This window comes from Oryctolagus cuniculus, chromosome 13, assembly GCF_964237555.1.
Source record: "Oryctolagus cuniculus chromosome 13, mOryCun1.1, whole genome shotgun sequence".
NCBI classification, from domain to species: Eukaryota; Metazoa; Chordata; class Mammalia; order Lagomorpha; family Leporidae; genus Oryctolagus; species Oryctolagus cuniculus.
Genome location: NC_091444.1, coordinates 47,042,642 through 47,064,724, shown reverse-complemented (window position 1 = coordinate 47,064,724; position 22,083 = coordinate 47,042,642). Strand labels below are relative to the sequence as shown.

Genomic DNA, 22,083 nt, shown 5'->3' with positions numbered 1-22,083 from the left:
TTTCTTTTTACCTCCTTTCTTCAGTTCCAATTTTAAGGTAATTAATAGAATAATGGCACCTATAAAATATTTTTATGAGTCAACAAATATTGGTTTTATTAATTCATCTTAAGGATTCTTCAAGGAGTGTGCGGTTTTGAATTTTTAATTGAATGCATCTAGTTTGGTTTCTAATTTGGTTCACTCATTACCATAGCATCAAAATATTGAGCTCACAATATCCATTGACAAGAGTCAATGAACTTGACCCCTTCAGAAATCTGCTTATAGCACATGTTGTTGTTCATTTTTCACTCGGTGATGACATCTTAACAGTACTTTGAGAATAACGACAGAATACCATAGGTGAAAATCAATGAAGAAAATCATTGCCTGGCCTCCTGTTTCTGTTACTTTTGATATATATATATATATATATATATATATATATATATATATAAACTACATGAAAACCTAGCAATGCAAAGCAACCATTTTATTCTTATAACTTCTGTAGGTTTGGAATTTGGAAGGAATATGTGGGAACAGCTTGTCTCTGTTCCATGCTGTCTTCACTGGGGACCATGTGATGGCTGAGGAACTGGAGTTACCTGAAGGCTCGCTTATTCCTGTGACTGGCAGCTGCAAGTCCCTACTAGAGCTGATGAGTAGAAGTCCTCGACTGTCATTCTCCATGGAGCTGTTTGGGTTCATTCACAGCTTAGTCCTGGATTCCAAGAAAGAGTGTCCAAGAGATCCAGGCAAAAGCTGATTACTTTGAATGACCTGACCCCAGAGCTCACACACATCACCTCACTGCCTTCCAGTTTGTTTTTTATTCCAGTTATATTTGTAAACAATCTTTTAATTGACAAAAAATTTAATTATTTCAGGAATACTACTGTATTATATAATGCTTAAATCAGAGTAAGCACATTATGTCCTTGAATTTATTACTTCTTTGTGGTGGAAATATTCAATATCATTTCTCTTAGCCTTTTTGAAAAATACAGTACACAATCCTACCATGCAATATAAGAACGGATTTCTCCTATCTAAGTATGGTACCCATTGGCTTATCTCTCTCTGCTTCCTACTCTCCCCAGTCTGATAACCACTATTACACTCTTAACTGCTTCTTTAGGCTCTACATCTGAGTGAGATTGTGCAGTAACTTTCCTCTGTTACTTATTTCAGCTAACACGTTTTCCACCTCCATCTGTGTTGTTGTGAGTGACAAAATTTCATACTTTTATGGCTAAAAAATATTGTACTGTGGATGAGTTAATACAAGAACCACACGTTTTTAATCTGTTCATTGATTTATGGACATGTAGGTTGATTCCACTTTTTGGCTATTGTGTATAGTGTTTCTGCAAATGTGGAAATACAGACGTCTTTTTGACACTGATTTAATTTTCTTTGGATATATACCCAGTAGTGGGTTATTGGATCAAGAGGTAGTTTTATTTGAAATTTTTGAAGAGTCATCATACTGTTTCCCACAGTGGCTATACTAATCTACTTTCCCATCAACAGTGTGCAAACTTCCCTTTCCTTCACATCCTCTCCAACACTGGTCGTTTTTTGTTTTTTTGTAACAGCCATTCTAACCATTGTGGGGCAAGATTTCCTTGAGGCTTTGATTTGCATTTCCCTGATGCTTAGTAATGATGAGCATTTTATTTTTTTTAAAGATTATTTATTTGAAAGGCAGAGTTACAAAGAGGCAGAGGCAGATAGAGAGAGAAGTCTTCCATCAGCTGGTTCACTCCCCAGATGGCTGCAATGTCCAGTGCTGTGCCGTCCCACATGGGTGCAGGGGCCCAAGGACTTGGGCCATCTTCTACTGCTTCCCCAGGCCATAGCAGAGAGCTGGATCAGAAGAGCAGCAGCTGGGACTAGAACCAGTGTCCATATGGGATGCCAGCACTGCAGGTGATGACTTTTTTTTTTACCTGCTACGCCACAGCACTGACCCCTGAGCATTTTATTTTGCTGTATCTGTTGGCCTTTTCGTTGTATTCTTTTGAGAAATGTCTATTTAGATTTATTGTCCATTTAAAATTGTCATTTTTTTTTTACTATTGAGATTTTTGCATTCCTTATTTATTCTGGATATTGACTCTATCTTATATATGGTTCATAAATATTTTTCTCCCATTCTATAGGTTATCTCTTCACTCTGCTGATGGTTTCCTTTGCTGCACAGAAGTTTTGGTTTGATGTAATTCTATTTGTCTACTTTTGCTTTGGTTTCTCATGCTTTTGGAGCACTGTCTAAAAAATCCCTACTGTTTCAATGTCCTGAAGTGTTTCTCCTATGTTATATTCCAGTAATCTCATAGTTTCAGCTTTCATATTTAAGTATTTAATTCATTTGAGCTGCTTTTTATATATGGTGAGAGACAGACAATTATATTGATTCTTCTGCATGTGATACTCAGTTTTCCAGCACCATTTATTGAAGAGATAGTCTATGTTCTTAACAACATTGTGGAAGAACAGTTGACTGTTGATGTGTGTTACTTCTAGGTTCTCTATTCTTTTCTATTATCTGTTTGTTTTTATGCCAACACCATATTCTTTTGATTACAACAGCTTTTCAGCACATTTTTTTAAAGATTTATTTATGTATTTGAAAGGCATAGTTACAGAGAGGCAGAGGGAGAGGCAGAGAGAGAGGTCCATCTGTTGGTTCACTCCCCAGATGGCCTCAACAGCTGGAGCTGTAGCGACCTGAAACCAGGAGCCAGGAGCTTCTTCCGGGTCTTCCATGCAGGTGCAAGGGCCTAAGCACATGGGCCATCTTCTACTGCTTTCCAAGGCCATAGCAGAGAGCTGGATTAGAAGTGGAGCAGATTCTTTTTTTTTTTTTTTTTTTTTTTTTGACAGGCAGAGTTAGACAGTCAGAGAGAGAGACAGAGAGAAAGGTCTTCCTTCCGTTGGTTCACCCCCCAAATGGCCACTATGGCCACGCGCTGTGCCGATCCGAAGCCAGGAGCCAGGGGCTTCCTCCTGGTCTCCCATGCCATTGGTTCTTTAGATATGATTTCCTTTAGTTCTCATAATATATTTAAAATAGCTGGTTTAGTCTGTCTAGTAAGCCCAATGTCTTGCCTTTCTGAGGGACAGTTTCCACAGAGTGATTTTTTTTCACTGCATTTGATCTTATTTCCTTTTTTTTTTTAAAGATGCTTTTCTTAATGACATAATTTTTTGAATTTTTTAAAAAGATTTATTTATTTATTTGAAAGGCAGAGTTACAGAGAGGAAGAAGCAGAGAGAGAGAGAGACAGAAGTCTTCCATCTGCTGTTCACTCCCCAAATGGCTGCAACAGCAGAGCTGGGCTAATCTGAAGACAGGAGCTTCTTCTGGGTCTCCCATGGGGATGCAAGAGCCCAAGGACCTGGGCCATTTTCTGCTGCTTTCCCAGGGCATAGCAGAGAGCTGCATCGGAAGAGGGGCAGCCAGAAATATAAGCGGCACCCCTTCGGGATGCCAGCACTGCAGGCAGCAGCTTTACCCACTATGGCACTATGCTCTCTTCCTTATTTCTTTACATGTCACAACTTATCTTGTTGTAAACTGGATATTTAATTGTTTGAACTTTTGTTTTTATTTATTTGGAAGACAGAAAGAGACAAAGACAGAAATAGATTGTCCATTATCTGGTTATTCCCCAAATGCCTACAACAGCCATGGAAGAGCCATGCTGAAACCAGGATCCTGGAACTCAGTCTGGATCTCCCCATGGGTGGCCAGAACCCAAGTACTTGCACCATTACCTGCTGTGTCCTGTGGTATGCATTAGCAGGAAGCTGGATTGGAGGTGGAGTGAGGACTCATCTAGGGACTTCAGCATGGGATTCGGGTGTCCCAAGTGGTGCCCTAACTACAACACCTACCCATGGACATTTAATTAAAAATATATAACATTTGTTTGAGAGAGGATGGCACATGAGAGAAAAACTCTTATCCAGTGGTTCGCTTCTTATTGCTTGTAATGCCAGGGGGACCAAATTCAGGAGCTTGGAATCAATCCTGGTGTCACACATGGGTGGCACCCGTGAGTCTTCACCACTGCTTCCCAGGGTCTGCCTTAGCAGGCAGTTAGAATTAGGTGCTGGAACTGAGAGTCAAACCGAGGCACTCTAATGTGGGGCACAGGCCTCCTAATCAGCATTTTAACCACGAGGCCACACACTCCCCCAAAGTGAACATTTTAAATCATAGGAATGAAAGGTGTTAACTTCCCTTCCCAGAGTTTGCTATTGTTGCTGTAGGCTGCAGCTACTTTTTTGTTTTGTGATTTTTCTGCATGAATTTTACAAAGCATGCTTTCCTTTTCATGTGTGGCCCCTGTAGCCTCTGCTCAGACTACTAGTCGGTTAATGATTGGACAGACATTTTCTTACATGCCTGGAACCAATGAATCTCCCATCCTTTGCCAAAGTCTCTGTGTGAGTGTTCGGTCACCCAGACTATTTATAATTTGACCTTGGCCTTGACGTTCTGCCTAAGGAGCCTAAAGGTCGTCAGAGGTAAGAGTTTAGTGTCTCAGTTATATTCTGGGCAAAGGCACAGCCCTTCACAGGCACGCGGCCTTTAGATTTTTAGAGCTATGTCACCTATGTATGGACATCTCATTGCCAATTTTTCTTTTTGTGGATTTTGCTCAGCTTCTTGTTTGTGCAGACAGTTACCACTGCCTTAGGTGACTGTGTCTAAATAACTATCTCTGTTTTGATCCCGCCCCCCTTTTCTTTTGTCAAATGCCCAGGGCAAATTGAAGCTGGGTGAGTTCTCAAGTCAATAAAAACCAGCCTCTTTTTTTTTTTTTTTTTTTTGACTGGCAGAGTGGACAGTGAGAGAGAGAGACAGAGAGAAAGGTCTTCCTTTTGCCATTGGTTCACCCTCCAAAGGCTGCCACGGCTGGCGCGCTGTGGCCGGCACACCACGCTGATCCGAAGGCAAGAGCCAGGTGTTTTTCCTGGTCTCCCATGGGGTACAGGACCCAAGCACTTGGGCCATCCTCCACTGCCTTCCCGGACCACAGCAGAGAGCTGGCCTGGAAGAGGGGCAACCGGGACAGAATCCGGCGCCCCGACCGGGACTAGAACCCGGTGTGCAGGCGCCGCAAGGCGGAGGATTAGCCTAGTGAGCTGTGGCGCCGGCCTAAAAACCAGCCTTGTAAGTGGGATTTTCCAGGAACTGGAAGATATAGTGTCAGGTTTTGAGAGCTGGGCGTTGGAAGAATTCCAGGACCGAACTGAGCCCTGCTGGGGCTTCTATACTACTGTTCACCACGACGGGAGGGCTGTGGTTTTCAAGGCTGCTAGAGGGAGGGGGATGGAAATGGAACATAGTCAAAGACCACAAAGCTCACCGCTCTTACAGAGACCCGACCTTTTTCTTAAATAAATGCCTACTGCCTGGCTGTAAACACTCGGTTTATACCCAGAGTTCTGAAAATTTGGTTTTGATGACTTCTCACTGTGATCTCTTTGCTTTTATGGAGGGGAAGATTATTGGAGATCCTTAAGTTATCACCCCTGCTAACATCATTCTCCATGTTTATGCTTAACCTGTTTGTGTGTTTATGTTTAAAGTTCATTTTAACAGGTGGTCTAAAGTTGGGTATTTATTTTATTCAGCCTGATAATCTTTGCCTCTCTTTTGGGGCCTTTAGAATATTCTATGGGATTATTCCTATAGTTAGGTTTGAGTCTATCATCTTGCTACTTAGTTTCTATTGTCTCATCTATTTTTAGATCCTTTCTTTTTCTACTTTCTATAGGATTATTTGAGTACTTTGTATGATGCCATTTTCTCTCCATTGCTGGCTTATTAGCCAATTTTTTTTTGTTTTGTAATTTTAGTGACTGCATTTAGTTGTGTGGGTACTTTTCTTCGGGTGCCCTATGACTGTCTCAAGTACAGCAGAAAATTCTCATAGCAGTATACTCCTTTTCTAACCCCCTGCCTTTATGCCAATGGTATCATTCATTTTACTTATATTATAACCCTCCTGTTCAGTAACTTCTGATTGTCTTTGCTTAATTCATCCATCAATAATTTTCCAATGAGAATTATATAAGAAAAAAAACGTATTTTCACCCAGCTAGTGGCCATTTTAGTGCTCTTCATTTCTCTTCGTAGATTCAGTACCATTTTCCTTCTGCCTGAAGAACTTCCTTGAACATCTTTTGTAGTGCAGACTTCCTGTTGATGGATTCCTTCAGTTCTTTCATGTTTGTTGAAAGGTACTCTTGATAATTGCAGACTTTGGCTTGGCAATGTTTTCTTTCCTTCAGGGTGTTAAGATGTTACTCTACTGTCTTCTCACTTGGATTCCTTCTGGCAGGAAAGATGCTGTCATTGTTATCTTAACTCTTCTGCATGCTGCATATGAATTTTTTCTGGCTGATTTAACAAGTTTGTCATTAGTTTTAAGCCATTTGGTTATGATGTACTTTGATGTAGTTTTCTTTGTATTTATTGTGCATGGTTTTTAAATTTTTGACTTTTTAGAAATTTTTGAATTGCACAATCATACTTATGTATTTATGGGTTAAAATGTGATGCGTACTTGTATACATTGTGTGACGATAGAATTAGAGTAATTAACATATCTGTCTCCTCCAACATTGATCCTTGCTTGGTGGTGAAAACATGAGACATCCCCTCCCAGGCATTTTGAAGCAGGTAACACATTGTTGTGAACTGTAGCTACCCTACTCTGCGAAGGACACTGTTCCCTTTCTCTAACTATAATGTTGTGCTCACTGACCATCCTCTCCCTGTCCTGCCACCCTGTCTCCTCCCCACCCTCAGGTAACCACTGTTCTATCAATTTCTAGAGATCTACTTTTTTAGAGTCTATATAAGATTGAGACTATGTGGCATTTGTCTTTCTGTGCCTGGCTTACTTATTTCATGTATCACATAGTACTCTGGGTTCATTTGTGTCATCACAAATGACAGGGTTTTAACTTTTAAATGGCTAAATAGAATTCTATTATAGATATCATAGTCCTTTATTAATTTATATATTTAACAATTATAGTTTCTTTTATTCATTCATCAGTAAATGGACACTTTTTTTTTTTGAGTTGGACTTGCTGTTTAAAGACCATGAAGGGATTACTTGATATCTCTATGTATCAGTACCCTTAGCTTTAAAAAATGAGGATTAATGTTGACTACCTAAAATTTGTATTGTAAGAATTGAATAAAAATGTCTATTATATAATAGAATAGTAGGGGATTACTAATTTCTATTTATTATTTTTCTTTCCTCAATTATTTCAGCAAATATAAATCTAGAGTTTTTTAAAATTATATCTTGTATACTATTTATTTATTTATTTTTTATTTTTCTTAACTTTTATTTAATGAATATAAATCTCTAAAGTACAGCTTATGGATTACAATGGCTTCCCCCCCATAACATCCCTCCCACCCGCAACCCTCCCCTCTCCCACCCCTCTCCCCTTCCATTCACATCAAGATTCATTTTCGATTCTCTTTATATACAGAAGATCAGTTTAGCATACATTAAGTAAAGATTTCAACAGTTTGCTCCCACACAGAAACATAAAGTGAAAAATAATAGATGATTTTTTAAATGATGATGAAATCAGATCAGACCTATTGTCATGTTTAATCCCAGTGAGAGTCAAGTTGGGAATTGATAATTTCTTCTTTGTTTTTTTTTTTTTTTTTACAGAAGATCAGTTTAGTATACATTAAGTAAAGCTTTCAACAGTTTGCACCCCCATAGAAACACAGAAAAAATATGGAATGCTTCACGAATTTGCGTGTCATCCTTGCGCAGGGGCCATGCTAATCTTCTCTGTATCGTTCCAATTTTAGTATATGTGCTGCCGAAGCGAGCACAGTAAATGGACACTTAAGTTGTTTCCATTTCTTGAATAGTGAATAGTGCTGCAATAAACAAGGGAGTGTAGCTGTCTCTTTGACATGCTTATTTCATTTCCTGTGGATATATGTCCAGTAGGGGGATTGTTGCATCACAGGGTAGCTCTATTTTCTAATTTTTTCTTAAATCTTAAACAATTTTATGTTACCAATTCTGGAAACTTAAATGCATACATTTCTTCAAAAACACAAATTCAGAAAATTGACATGGAAAGAATAATGATTTTGGATAGCCCCATATGCATTTAAAAATTAAATTCATTTAAAAAATATTTTTCCAGAGGGAAAAAAAGGCCTAAATAGTTTCACTGGTAAATTCTATTAAACATTTACAGAAGAAATAATAGTATAATGATAAATATTCTTTCAGAAAATAGAGAAGGATCAGTTGCTTTTCAGCACATTTTAAGGGCTCAGCACTACCCTGATAACAAAACTTAATGAATATAATGGAAAAAAAAACCACTAAAGAACTATAATCCTTAATTAAATGTATAGCAAGTCAACTCCAGAAAAAAAGCAAAAATACAATATGAATCGTTAGATTTTTCTACTCTTCCTTGTTTGCATACATGCTCTTCTGTTGATATTTGTACTTGTGCATGTTTGCATCATTGTAGCTGCTATCATTCTGAAACCGTTTTGCTTATTAATATTTCCAGAAATTAATTAGCTGTGTGGGCTCTTGCCATGTACTCAGAGAAGAATTCTGAATACTGGCTCAAATAGACCAGGCAACATGGTAAGTTTTAAGGATTTTAATTCAGTGAGAGAAATGCATAGGAGAGTGAGGGCTCTAGCTAAGGGAGAAAGACAAGTTTAGAAATTAAGTTGGATCCATACCAAGCAGGAGCAGACCAGGAGCCAAGTGCAGCAAGCATTCAGTTATGAGCAGCCACAAGCAGCTTAGCACAGGTAGCAAGGCAAAGGGAGAGAGAGCGGGCGCCCTCCCCCCAAAGGCCGTGCACCTGGAAGGCTCAGAGCAACAAGGGAGGGGCCCACAGTGCTGCAGGCCTTTCATCCACTTTCAAAGGGGAGTGGTTACATAGCCTGATTGGCTGTTGGGCATCAGGCGGGGTCAAGTAGGGGCATGAGATCACACGGGGGCGTGGTGAAGGCGTGGTCTTCTAGCTCACAAACCTTATCAATTTTATCCTATCTGCTTGCCTACATCAATTCCACTTCCTAGGTAAAACTCCTTTCAGTATTTCTTGGAGGGATGGGCTGGTGGTGATGAATTCCTTCAGCTTTTTCTCTTCATGGAAAATGTGTGTTTCCCCATCATCTCTGAAGGATAGATTTGTCGGGTATAATATGCTTGGCTGGCATTGTTTTTCTTTCAGGACTTTATATATTTTGTCCTATTCTCTCCTGGCCAGTAAGATTTCAGCCAAGAAATCTGCCATTGATACAACGGGAATTCCCTTAGAAGTGACTTAGGGTTTTTCTTTCTCTGTTTTTAGGGTTCTTTCTTTTGTTTGTTTGTTTATTTATTGGCAGTCTCACTGTATACATGCTGCCTCCTACAGAAATTTTGGTCGACTTTATTCCAGGTCCTTTAGGCTTAGTGGACCCAGACAGTTGCATCTTCCCCAAGATTTGGGATATCTTCAGCAATTACGTCATTGAATGGGTTTTCTGGGACTTTTCCCTTCACTTTGCCTCCTGAAACACCTGTAATATGAATGTTTGCTACTTGGTAATATCCTCTAAGTCTTAAGTCTTCATTTTTTTACATTTTTTTTAGACAGACTGGGTTATTTCAAAAGATCTACCTTTAAGACCAGAAATTCTATATTCTGCCTATAATTTTTCTGTTGAGACCACCACTGTCTTTTTATTTTTTTTCAATTTTTAAATTTAAGATATACAAGCTTCATGTATTTCATAAATACAAATTTAGGAACATAGTGATTCTTCCCACCCTATCCTCCCCCCCACCCATACTCTCACCCTTCTTCCTCCTCCCTCTCCTATTCCCATTCTTATATTTTACTAAGATATATTTTCAATTAACTTTATACACATAAGAGTAACCCTTCACTAAGTAAAGAGTTCAACAAATAGTATATATATAAAAAAAAAAAAACTGTTCCTCAACTGTTGAGACAAGGGCTGTTCAAAGTCATTGCATCTGTCAATTTCATTCCTATACATTATCTTTTAGGTGCTCTATTAGTTACCACAGATCAGGGAGAACATATGGTATTGGTCTTTTTGGGACTGTATTTTTAATTTTTTTTATTCAGTCTTTAGTTCTAAGATTTCTGATTAGCTATTTTTCATGGCTTTGTCTCTGCTGAATTTCTCATATCTATCATATCATAGGTTATGTTCCTTTTTATTTTTTTTTAAGTTTTTGAACTTTTTATTCAGTGAGAGGAATGCATAGGAGAGTGAGGGCCTTAAGGGAGAAAGAAAAGCCTGAAAGTAAGTTGGAATCCATTGAAGGACCCCGAAAGCGGTGTCCTTTTGTGACGACCCCAGAAACACAGACTCCAGACCAGACGATGCAAAAAAAAAAAACAGGAGGCAGTTTTATTTCATTTGCGCAAATGGGCCCTCTACTGGCCGCCGCAAGCAGCGGAGCTAGAGAGGAGCCCCGAGCAGCTATCTCACACAGCTTTTAAGGGGCGAAACCACAAAATTAACATACCATAGGGTGGCGTAAGTTTATTGGGCAACTACAAGGGGAGGAGGTCGTCAAGGAGGAGGAGAAACGGGGGGCTACGTGCCCTACGTGTCTAAGCTTGGACAAGGGGAGGGGGTCATTGAAGAGCAGAAAGGGGTGGCTACGTGCCCTACGTGCCTCGCGGTTTCTTTGTTAAGCTTGAGCAAGCACAGGGGAGGGGGCTTATGTACACAACAGGATGTTCTGTCGCCCTTATCTCTGGGTAGTAGCTATCTGCTTTCTCTGTGAACTCAGTTTACTCCCCATTTCCCAGGACTGTTTTATTAAGGCCATTTTATGGCGGCTCTCGGCTGCTCCTTTCACCATAACGAGCAGGAAGCAGGTGAAGAGCCACATGCAGCATGTGCAGCATGCGTTTGGTTTTGAGCAGCTACTCCTAGCAGCTTATTATGGGCATCGAAGTGAAGGCAGAGAGCGCAGACGGCCTGGAGGCCATGAGGCCCACGTGCATGGGCTGTATTCCTAATGCTACTGAAGTGTCTCTGCTCTCTTGTATCTCATCAAATTTCTTTAAAATTGTTCTTCATAAGGAAATTCTTCGTGAGGAAACCCATTAATTCCTCTTTCTTTATCATCTGTTGCTATAGAGCTATTGTGATCCTTTAGACGCGTGACTTTGCTTCTTCATGCTGCTTCTGTGTTGCAGTTTTGTGCATCTGGTTAGTCAGTTTATTGTCCCAGTTTTATAGGCGTTTTCCTAGTAGTAGATTTTCTGCTGCTGATGTCTCTGGTTTGTTGTCACTGATTCCGGGCCTCAGTGTAGTGTCTGTGTCGCTTCTTCAGCTGTAGCCAGTGTTGGCAGTGTCTCTGGCCAAGGCTGCAGGGTTTATAGGATAAGGCCACAAGGTGGATTGCAACTCTCTTAGGCACAGCCGGCTCACTGGCAGCTCTATGCATGGTGCATGTGGCTGTGAGAGTGGTACCACCCTTGTAGGTCCAGGTAGGCATAGAACAGTGTGTCCTGTAGCAAGGTGTGATGCCTGTTAGTGTCTGAGGATAACACAGAGGCCAGGTTACAACAGTGTGCCTGGACGGGGCACCTGTCAGTGTCTGGGGACTTCTCAGGAAGGGCTTCCCAGCTGCTTCCTGGGGCTGAGGGTGGGTGGGCAAGGCTCAGAATCTGCTTCTCAGGGCTGCAGGAGAATGAGCTTCTGAGAACTACTTCATGGGGCTGCAGGAGGATGGATGGCTCCACGCAGTTGCTTGCTCGGAGCCTCAGTGTGCTGAGCGACTCAGCAAATGCTGTTCTGTTGTTTCCCAAGTTCCCAGGTGGGCTGGTGGTACCACAAGTCTATGTCCCTGAGTCTCTGTGGGACAAACCACTTGGGGATGGTTGTCTGGTTGCTTCCTGGGACTGAGGGTGCAGAGTGGAGCCACTAAATACTTTTAGGGCAATAGGAGGGTAAGAGTGACTTCCCAGCTATTTTCTTGGAGCCTCTGCCCACTAAATCATGCAAAATGTGCCACCCATGTCCTTCCCGGGCTGTGGAAGGGCAGGCAGGGCTTACTGGTAGATCACAGGGTTGGGTGCAGAGAGCTACTGTGTGCAGGGCAGGTGGGGTCTCAGGATCAGTATGTGCAGCAAGAACCTGGGAAGGGTGCGACATAGGCTGGGCTCTTTCTCTGGAGCAATGCAGTTTGTGATAACCCACAGCTCCCCAGACTGGGATCAGTGCTTACAAGGATCCCAGGGTTCTCCAGGGGTGAATGCCGTAGGTGTCTGTGATGTCAATGGGTCTGCAGCAAGCTTCCTGCTTCCCTTTACTTGCTGAGCAAGATCCCTCTTGGTTCAGGGTTGGTCTTGAAAGAGGGAATGGCAGATTCTTTAGGCTGTTGTCTCCGTCTCTGTGAGGTCATAGTGTATCTCCTTGCCCTGTGATGCTTGGTCTTGTGCTCACCCATGCGTTATCACTTAAATAGTGATTGTCTTTAATGCTACACCATTGTAGGAGCTGTGATGGGAGCACAGCCATATGAGAAGATGGTGATAAGATTTGGGAGAGAAGAATGTTTAACTCTCTTAGAAAACACTTGATGAGGAGCCGGCACTGTGGCATAGTGGGTAAAGCTGCCACTTGCAGTGCTGGCATCCCATATGGGCGCTGGTTCGAGTCCTGGCTGGTCCACTTCTGATCTAGCTCTCTGCTATGGAAAAGCAGTGGAAGGTTGGCCCTTGCAACCAAGTGGGAGACCAGGAAGAGTTTCCTGACTCTTGGCTTTGGATCGGCACAGCTCGGGCCGTTGTGGCCAGTTGGGGAGTGAAGTAGCAGATGGAAGACCTCTCTCTCTCTTTGCCTCTCCTTCTCTCTGTGTAACTGTGACTTATAAATAAATAAATCTTTTTAAAAAAAGAGTCAGACAGTAGATAATTCCAGTTTAAAAAAAAAAACACTTGATGAGTGACCATTATATATATTAGGCATGGGGCTTGGTAGCAAAAGATGTGATCCTTGCCCTGGGGCAGCTTACAGTCTCATGAGAAAAGCAGATGTGTCAACCAATCTGCTGCAACTCCTTGAGATGGGTGGGTCAGGACACGGGGTTGCAAACAGAAAAGGTTTTTATTTGAGAATATTACTTTAGTCTCCCCAATCACTGGGAGACCTGGAGGAACCAATGAAGCCTAAGCTTCCAGGAGCAATGCTGGAGAACTGGCCCTGGAGCTGTCACTATCAGGACATAAATGCCACTGACGTGACCCTGCTGCAAGTTCTCCTGTTGCCAGACACCTGCCCTTCTGCATTGGGGTTTCTGCCTTTCTGCCAGCCCTGCTCCTGAAGCTAGATAGTGCTGCTGTCACCCACAATTTACAGCACAACGGGAGCCCGTTTCCTCACTTGGCTCCGATCAAGTTCACATCAGGTGCAAATGATATATTACATCAGGAAAGGTGTAATTCCATATAGGGTGATTCATTGGGCAATGGTTGTTAACCCTGAATTTACTCTGCAATTGCCTGGGTGTTATTTAAAAATATTTATGTCTGGTTCCCACTCCTGAGATTCTGATTTAATTGTTCAGGGGCACAAGCTTGACATCCAGATTTTTAAAAGCTCTCAAGTGATTGTAACTTACAGCATGGTATGATGTAAATGGACATGCCATGGTGAATTTTATGTGTCAACTTGTCTGGGCCATGGAGTGCTGAGACATTTGATCAAATGTTGCTCTGGGTGTGGATAAGACTGTCCTTTGAATCAGTTGCTATATAGTGATGCAAAGGGCCCTCCTTAAGGTGGGTGAGTCTCACATTGCCAGATGAAAGCCTGAATAGAGCAAACAGCCCTGCTCTCTCATAGGAGGGAGGTCCTCCTGCCTACCCACTGGAGCTGGGGCTTTAATCTCCTCTTGCTTCTGGACCGGAACTGAAACATCAGCTATCTGGCTCTCGAGTCTGCTGGCTTGCACACTGGAGCTTGCACCATCAGCTACGGCTTCTGACTTCTCAGCCTCCAACACTGAGCCTAATCCTTTAAATCAGGAGTGGATCATATCTGCCTCATGGGCTATCTAAGACCTATGAAGTCATTTGGTCTGGTCCTTCCAAGGCAATAGCAAGTGGGACTCGAAATTCAATAAATGCATAGCAGGCTAATTTTAAGTTGATAATTTTCTATGGCCCACAAATGATGTTATAAATATCCAAATGGCTATTGGTGGAAAAATGGTTCCCCACCCCTGCAATCAACCTCTGTCTTTCTGTCTCTATTATCTCTATCTTTACCATCTCTATCTATCCCTAACTTTATGCTGTTATTCCAGTTTTTCTCTGGAGAACCCTGATACACATGTATTTAATATTTAGCGCTAGTATTTGGTATTTAGTGCTAGCTTCAACACGGAGGTACCATTCAGTACAGACCTTAGGCCCTCCAACAGAACAAGGTGCTGCCCCTAGTTCCTGCCTTGGTCATACAAAAGGCAGAGAAGAATGTGGGATAGTGCGGGTGGAGGGTGACAGACGAGTAAACCAACCCAACCTCCACCGCTGTCAGTGGTGAATGACAGGAGAAGTCGTGATGAACAGGCATCGGGGGCCATGAATATGCCTGATGATGAAAACACTCCTTACATCAGCCTGGATGCGGCATATGTTCATCGGCATTAGGATGCATCATAAGTGGCTTGGAGAGCGTTGGAAGATTGAACAAGTTAATTCTTCAAAAGCACCCCTTTCAGCGGAGATCCTGTGATATTTGAGAGGCTGCAGTGATGGATAGACATTCGCCAAAAGATCAAAAAGAATCCTTCAGATGAAAATGAAGGTACCTAAGCAAAGAATGAACAGGAAATCAGGTTGAGCATAAATAATGTGAAATCAGAGCTGTCTCTGGCCATGTGATGCTATGCAGTTTGTGGAGGGAACATTATCAGTACGTGGCTGTACCTACTTACTGTTGGGAGAGACCCACACTGCGTGCTGGAAATCAGCTCAGCCCACTCTTTGTTTTGCTGGAAAGCCCATTGACCTGTGTGTAGAAGATATTTTGTATTGAAACAGGGAGTGATTTTGTAGTGTTTATCAGAGACAATGTTCATAAGCCATTTGTCATCTTCTGATGAGAGGGTTTGCATTATTTAAACTGAAGATGTAAATTACTTCTTTAATTTTTTTCCACATGACTGAACAGTTGCAGCATTAGGAAGGTTTGGCTAGCTCTGGTTTGTGCACTGAACACACACACACAAACACACACACACACAGGAGCTTTTTCTATGATAATTAACTGCTTATTTGCTGTGTATTTTGAGTGCCAAAGCTGCTAAACACCAAAATGTTATCCCAGTGAGCTGTGTGACAGCTGACACTAGATTAACTCAGTTTTGCAGTCTGGGGATCAGCTGTCCAGAGTATATGACAAAGTTCTCGGAAACTCACATAGGCTCCAGAGAACTTGGCTTCTGATACATGGAGCGGTCCCTGGAAAATAGCCCTCTATGAAAGTGTTTTATAAAATTCCAAAACTACCACAGATTTCCTCAAGTTCATGGAAAATCCAATCAAAGGCTAAATTTATTTTGGTGCAGAAAAGTTTGAAATCCATACTTAGCTTTCTCATACTGTGTGTGTTCCATGAACTTTTTGAAGAGCTAGGTTATTTATCATGTCTAAGCTAACACGTATGGCTATTTACTAAGATCTTTTTAGATTTTTATGTATTTTTCTTAAATGTGTCTCTTCTAGTGGGTACATTTATTTTTTTCTACTTTTAAAAAATGATTTATTTGGGGGTGGGCGCTGTGGCACAGAGGGCTACCGCCCTGGCCTGAAGTGCTGGCATCCCATATTGGCTCCGGTTCTAGTCCCGGCTGCTCCTCTTCCGGTATGGCTCTGCTATGGCCTGGGACAGCAGTAGAAGATGGCCCAAGTGCTTGGGCCCCTGCACCCACGTGGGAGACCCTGAAGAAGCTCCTGGATTCTGGCTTCGGATCAGACAGCTCTGGCCGTTGCGGCCATTTGGGGAGTGAACCAACAGGTGGAAGACTTCTCTCTGTATCTCTCCCTCTCTCTGTAACTCTGTCTTTCAAACAAATGAAATCTTTTAAAAAATGATTTATTTGAGAATCAGCATTACAGAGGGAGGGAGAGACAGAGACAGAGGTCTTCCATCCACTGGATCACTCCCCAAAAGGGCACAACCTCCAGAGCTGGGCCGATCCAAAGCCAGGAGCCAGGAACCTCCTCCAGGTCTCCCACATGGGTACAGGGGTCCAAGCACTTTGGCCATCTTCTACTGCTTTCCCAGACCATCATCATGGACCTGGATGGGAAGCAGAGCAGCCAGGACTCAAACTGGTACCCATATGGGATGTTGGCACTGCAGGTGGAATTCCAACCCATTATACCACAGTGCCTGTCCCCTAGCAGGTATATTTATATGCTAGATTTGAAACCCAGGGTGAATGAGTTTATTTTGTAAAGTTCCACTGAGTTATTTTAAAATTTATTTCAATCATTTCTATAGTGGTATTGTTTTTGTTGCCAAAATATTTCTTCACCCTTAAAAGCATTTTAAGTATAAAATACACACCTGTCTTTAGCTCTCCATCTGTTATACCTGCTGATTCATGAACAGTGACTTCACTGACAGCAAAGTTAACTCACTGGGACATAGGACTTCCCTGCTTCCCAATGGGACATTTGTCGAAAAACACAAGATCAAACGATGTTTAATGGAATCGGGGCAGGAATTATGCAAGGGAGATTACCTGCCTGCATTTCCAAAGGGAATTTATCCTTCTTCTTTTGGGTGATTTGATCCTATCTGGCAGGTTATGTGTGCTAACACATGAAAATATGACCAATTTGCCAGGAGATGTAAATGGAATATTCTGCTAGTCTGTCTTAGTCAGCTTGGGCTGCCTGAATGAAGTACCTTAGACTGTGTGGCTTGAACTGAAAACCTCTATTTCTTTCAGTTCTGGAGGCTACAAGTCCCTGGTCAAGGCACTCATGCCCCCCAAAATCCCTCCCTCCAAATGCTGCCATATTAATAAATCAGTGGATGAATTGTGGGGGATGGTTTACACATGCAGTGCATTGCAACTTTTTGGGCTTTTCTCTTCATACAGATTCGTTGTTGTTCAGATGAAGTATGTCAGATTAAGTATCCACATTTTCTTCTCTCTTTCCAAAGACCCCACTGAGATGATAGTAATGGGACAGAAAGGGATAAACCTACAGGGGCAAATTGAACTGGAAAGTGAGAGTGAGGGATTTTAACAACAGTCTAGGACTGGAATGCACATCGGGTGGGTTGGTGATTAGGGGAGCAAAGTCAGGGTCTCTGCAGTATAAAGTGAGAGATGGACTAGAAAATTTCAGCTTGTTTCTCAGATTAAGAGAGAAAGGCCGTGGTGCCTGCAGTGTTACAGCCCCTATTTTCTCTCCCCGCTCACTGGCAACTTCTCTGCAGCCAGGGAGCTGCTCCAAGGCCAGAGGACACTTTGAGATTCGCCCGAGAGGAGACAACCACATTGGTCACTTAGCACCTGAGATGCTGGCTCCTGGTTCCCTCTGCCCTACCACAAATCCCAACATCCGGCAATCCTGCATTCAGACACTGTGCTTCCAGTCAGCCTGTAATGTTTCTTTTTAACCCTGAAGCTTCTGCACAGCAAAGCAAACCATCAGGTGTGAAGAGACATGTGACAGAATGGTTCAAATAATTTACCAGCTACTTATCTGACAAAGGATTGATATACAGAATTTATAATAAACTCAAAAAGCTCAACAATAGAAAAACAACAAACCCACTAAGACATGGACAAGCGACCAAAATAGATATTTCACAAAAGAAGAAATACAGATAGCTTGCAGTGATGGCACCCCAAATGGGTTCTGGTTAGTGTCCTGGCTGCTTCACTTCTGATCCAGCTCCTTACCAATGGCCAGGGAAAGCAGTGAAGATGGCCCAAGTGTTTGTGCCCTGCCACCCATGTGGGAGATCAGATACAGTCCTTGGCTCCTGGCTTTGGCCTGGCCCAGCCCTGGCTGTTGCAGCCATCTGGGGAGTGAACCAGTAGATGAAAGATATCTTTCTCTCTGTCTCTCACTCCAACTTTCCAAATAAATAAATAAATGTTTAAGCAATTTTTTCAATTTTCACTAGCCATCAGGGAAATGCAAATCAAAGTCACAATGATGTATCCTCACCTGTTAGAATGGCTACTATCAGATAGACAAAGCATCAAATGCTGACAAGAACATGGAGAAAGGGGAACATTTATACCCTGTTAGAATGTAAATCAGTATATACACTATGGAAAACAGTATGGAGATTCCTCAGAAAAGTGGAAATAGTTCTGCCACATGATCAGAAATTCTACCTCTGGACATATAGCTTAAAGAGAAGAAATCAGTGTATCAATGAGATGCTTATTCTATAAGTTTATTGCAGCACTGTTCCAACTTGCCAAGATATGAAATTAACCATACAATCTGTCATCAGATAAGTGGATAAAGAAAATTTGAGTGGTCGGCGCTGTGGTGCAGCAGGTTAAGGCTCTGGCCTGAAGCGCCAGTATCCCGTATGGGCGTTGGTTTGAGATCCGGCTGCTCCACATCCAATCCAGCTTTCTGCTATGGCCTGGGAAAGCAGTGGAAGATGGCCGGGGTCCTTGGGCCCCTGCACCCGTGTGGAAGATCCAGAAGAAGCTCCTGCTTCCTGGTTTCAGATTGGCACAGCTCCGGCTGTTTTGGCCAATTGGGGAGTGAACCATCGGATGGAAGACCTCTCTCTCTCCTGTCCTCTCTCCATGTAACTCTGACTTTCAAATAAATAAATAAATCTTTAAAAAAAGAGAAAATTTTATATATGTGTATATATGTATATATATATTATATGCACCCACACACAATGGAATATTACTTAGCCATAACAAAGAATGGAATCCTATATTTGCAGCAAAACACATGGAACTGGAAATCATCATTTTAAGTGAAATAAGCCAGACAAGAAAGACAAATGCCGTATGTTCTCCCTCTTATATGGAAGATAAGAAAATAAACTCTTTTTTTGCATTTTTAAACTTTTATTTATTAAATATAAATTTCCAAAGTACAGTTTATGGATTATAATGGCTTCCCCCCCATAACTTCCCTCCCACTTGCACCCCTCCCATCTCCCACTCCCTATCCCATTCCATTCACATCAAGATTCATTTTCTTTTTTTAAAAATTTTTTATTTAGTAAATATAAATTTTCAAAGTACAGTTAATGGATTACAATGGCTCCCCCCCCCCCATAATTTCCCTCCCACTCACACCCCTCCCATCTCCCGCTCCCTCTCCCATTCCATTCACATCAAGATTCATTTTCAATTATCTTTATATACAGAAGATTGATTCAGTATATATTAAGCAAAGATTTCATCAGTTTGTACCCACACAGAACAAAGTGTAAAATACTGTTTCAGTACTAGTTATAGCATTACTTCACATCGGACAACACATTAAGGACAGATCCCACATGAGGAGTAAGTACACAGTGACTCCTGTTGTTGACTTAACAATTTGACACTCTTTTTATGGCGTCAGTAATCTCCCTAGGCTCTAGTCATGAGTTTCCAAGGCTATGGAAGCCTTTTGGGTTCGCCGACGTCGATCTTATTCAGACAGGGTCTTAGTCAAAGTGGAAGTTCTCTCCTCCCTTCAGAGAAAGGTACCTCCTTCTTGGATGGCCCTGTTCTCTCCACTGGGATCTCACTCACAGAGATCTTTCTATGAGTCTGCTGTGTATCTCACTTCCCATGTTGGATCATTCTCTCCCTTTTTGATTCTATCAGTTAGTATTAGCAGACACTAGTCTTGTTTATGTGATCCCTTTGACTCTTAGACCTATCAGTGTGATCAATTGTGAACTGAAATTGATCACTTGGACTAGTGAAATGGCATTGGTACATGCCACCTTGATGGGATTGTATTGGAATCCCCTGGCACGTTTCTAACTCCACCATTTGAGGCAAGTCAGCTTGAGCATGTCCCAAATTGTACATCTCCTCCCTCTCTTATTCCCACTCTTATATTTAACAGGGATCACTAAGAAAAGAAACTTCTACACGAACATTGAATAATGATTACTGGAGGCTGGGATATGGGGGGATAGAGGGAGTTTGGCTAGCAGGTACCAGATCAGGGCTGGGTCTAAGGAAGAGGGTTCCAGGGTTGCACAGCATAGTGAGGAATCTGTAGACCACAGTCTCCTACTCTGGATTTTCTGAGCAGGTTGGGGGTGAGGGGAGAAGCTCCAGTGCACCAATCAACAAATGATGTCAAGGAAGGGGAAGTGCTGGCACACGTCATGTACATGCACTGAAAGTCACACTGTGGCCCCTAAATATATACACTTACTGTCCAGAAAATTTTGAAAAATCATGGAAAGAACAATGAATAGTAAAAGACCACCAGTACAACCACAAATCAGCTTTATCACCTAGGAGCTTTCTGCCATATTTCCTTCAGAAAGGAGAGCTCTGCCAGGAACACAGCCGAAGCCCCTTCTGATGTTTCTCCTTCTCCCTCCCTGGAAGGGACCACTCTGCTTGATTTAGTGCAGTCACTACCATGCATCTTTTTATGCTATTATTACTGTCTATCCTACTGATAACAAGATGAATATGGTTTTGCATGTTTTCATATTTTCTACATACAGAATTATGCTGCCACAGTCCTGCACCTTTTCTCACTCAGTGTAAACATACATACATACATCTGTATACAACCATCCGTTTTGACACAAGGAGATCCAATTGGTTCATTTTTGATATCTCCAACATTGTTTATTTTCCTCAGACTTTTCCAGTTGTTAAGTGTTACCACCCTGCTGCCATGACTCTTCTTGTGCAGGCCCCTGTGTGGATGCAAACCCAGTTGTTGAGAGTCACACCGAGAAGGGGAGTGGCTGGTTCCCAGGTACGCACATCCTCAGTTTACTGCATGTGCCCCGCTGACCAGATCCTTCTTAATACTTGGCAATAGATGTGAGTGAAATAATATTTCATTGTTGTCATTTGTGCTGCCCTTGTTATTAGTGAGATTGAGCATTTTTTCCTTTCAAGTATCTTCTTTAAATTGACTGTTCATGCCTTTCATAAGTTTATGTTTATCTTTCTTAACAGCTTTAGGAGTTTTAAAGATTTTAATAAATATTGAACAAATAAAAAATATTGATGACATGTCTAAAATCATGTGTATGAATTTTAAATATATATTTTGTCATTAATGTTTTATTGGATATATGCTTAACATGTGTTCAATTTTATTGAATGCTTTTTTGAATTTATTGAGATAATACATTTTCTCTACTTTTTAAAATGTGATTTAAGATTGAATTATCTGGTATTACTGAGAAAGTTCAATTTTGTTTTATTCCCTTTTGAAAAATATTGCTTGGTGAATTTGCTGGCATTTTTTGGGGGGAGTTTTGTAAATGGAGTTTGATCTCCTTTTTTCCTTTCCTTGTGTGGCTACTTCCTGTTTAGAACACAGAAGACATGAGCCTTGTAAAGTCCATGTGGCACCCGGGGGAGAAGGAGTTAAAGTGGTTGTCCTCTCACTCTTCTTCCTGGGGAGGGAAGATAAGAGACCCTATCCTTGTAAATCTTTGTCAGTTTGCTAATAATAACAGGTTAATGACGTTTGCTCAGAGAGTTCTCATTTCCAAATGCTCTTAGCCAGACGTCTCTGATTTAAAGCCATGTATGAGTAACAGGATCTGTGGACTTGGGAGCGCAGAGTATGCACAGAAACTGTAGAACCACCTGGGACATAGATAGAGATGTCTCGCCACCTCCATGCTCCCTCCTGTTGCTGGAGGTAGTAACGGACACAACTTGCTTCATTGAGTCTCTGAGCCCTGCTCCTTGCTTTCCTCTGCATTGCCTATGTCTTTGGAATTACAGCAAAGACTGATACCAACTAAGTTCTTTATCTGTTTCCTAACATAGCTTATAAAAGACATTGTCT

At 41.7% G+C, this 22,083-nt stretch overlaps 1 non-coding gene across 1 annotated transcript; it reads right to left on the bottom strand.

Annotated features, from left to right (window-relative positions):
• Positions 1-7,775: 7,775 nt before the first annotated feature.
• LOC127483663 (U6 spliceosomal RNA) lies at positions 7,776-7,882 on the bottom strand. The gene has a single exon (XR_007910084.1). It is a non-coding gene; the product is annotated as a U6 spliceosomal RNA (small nuclear RNA).
• Positions 7,883-22,083: the final 14,201 nt, after the last annotated feature.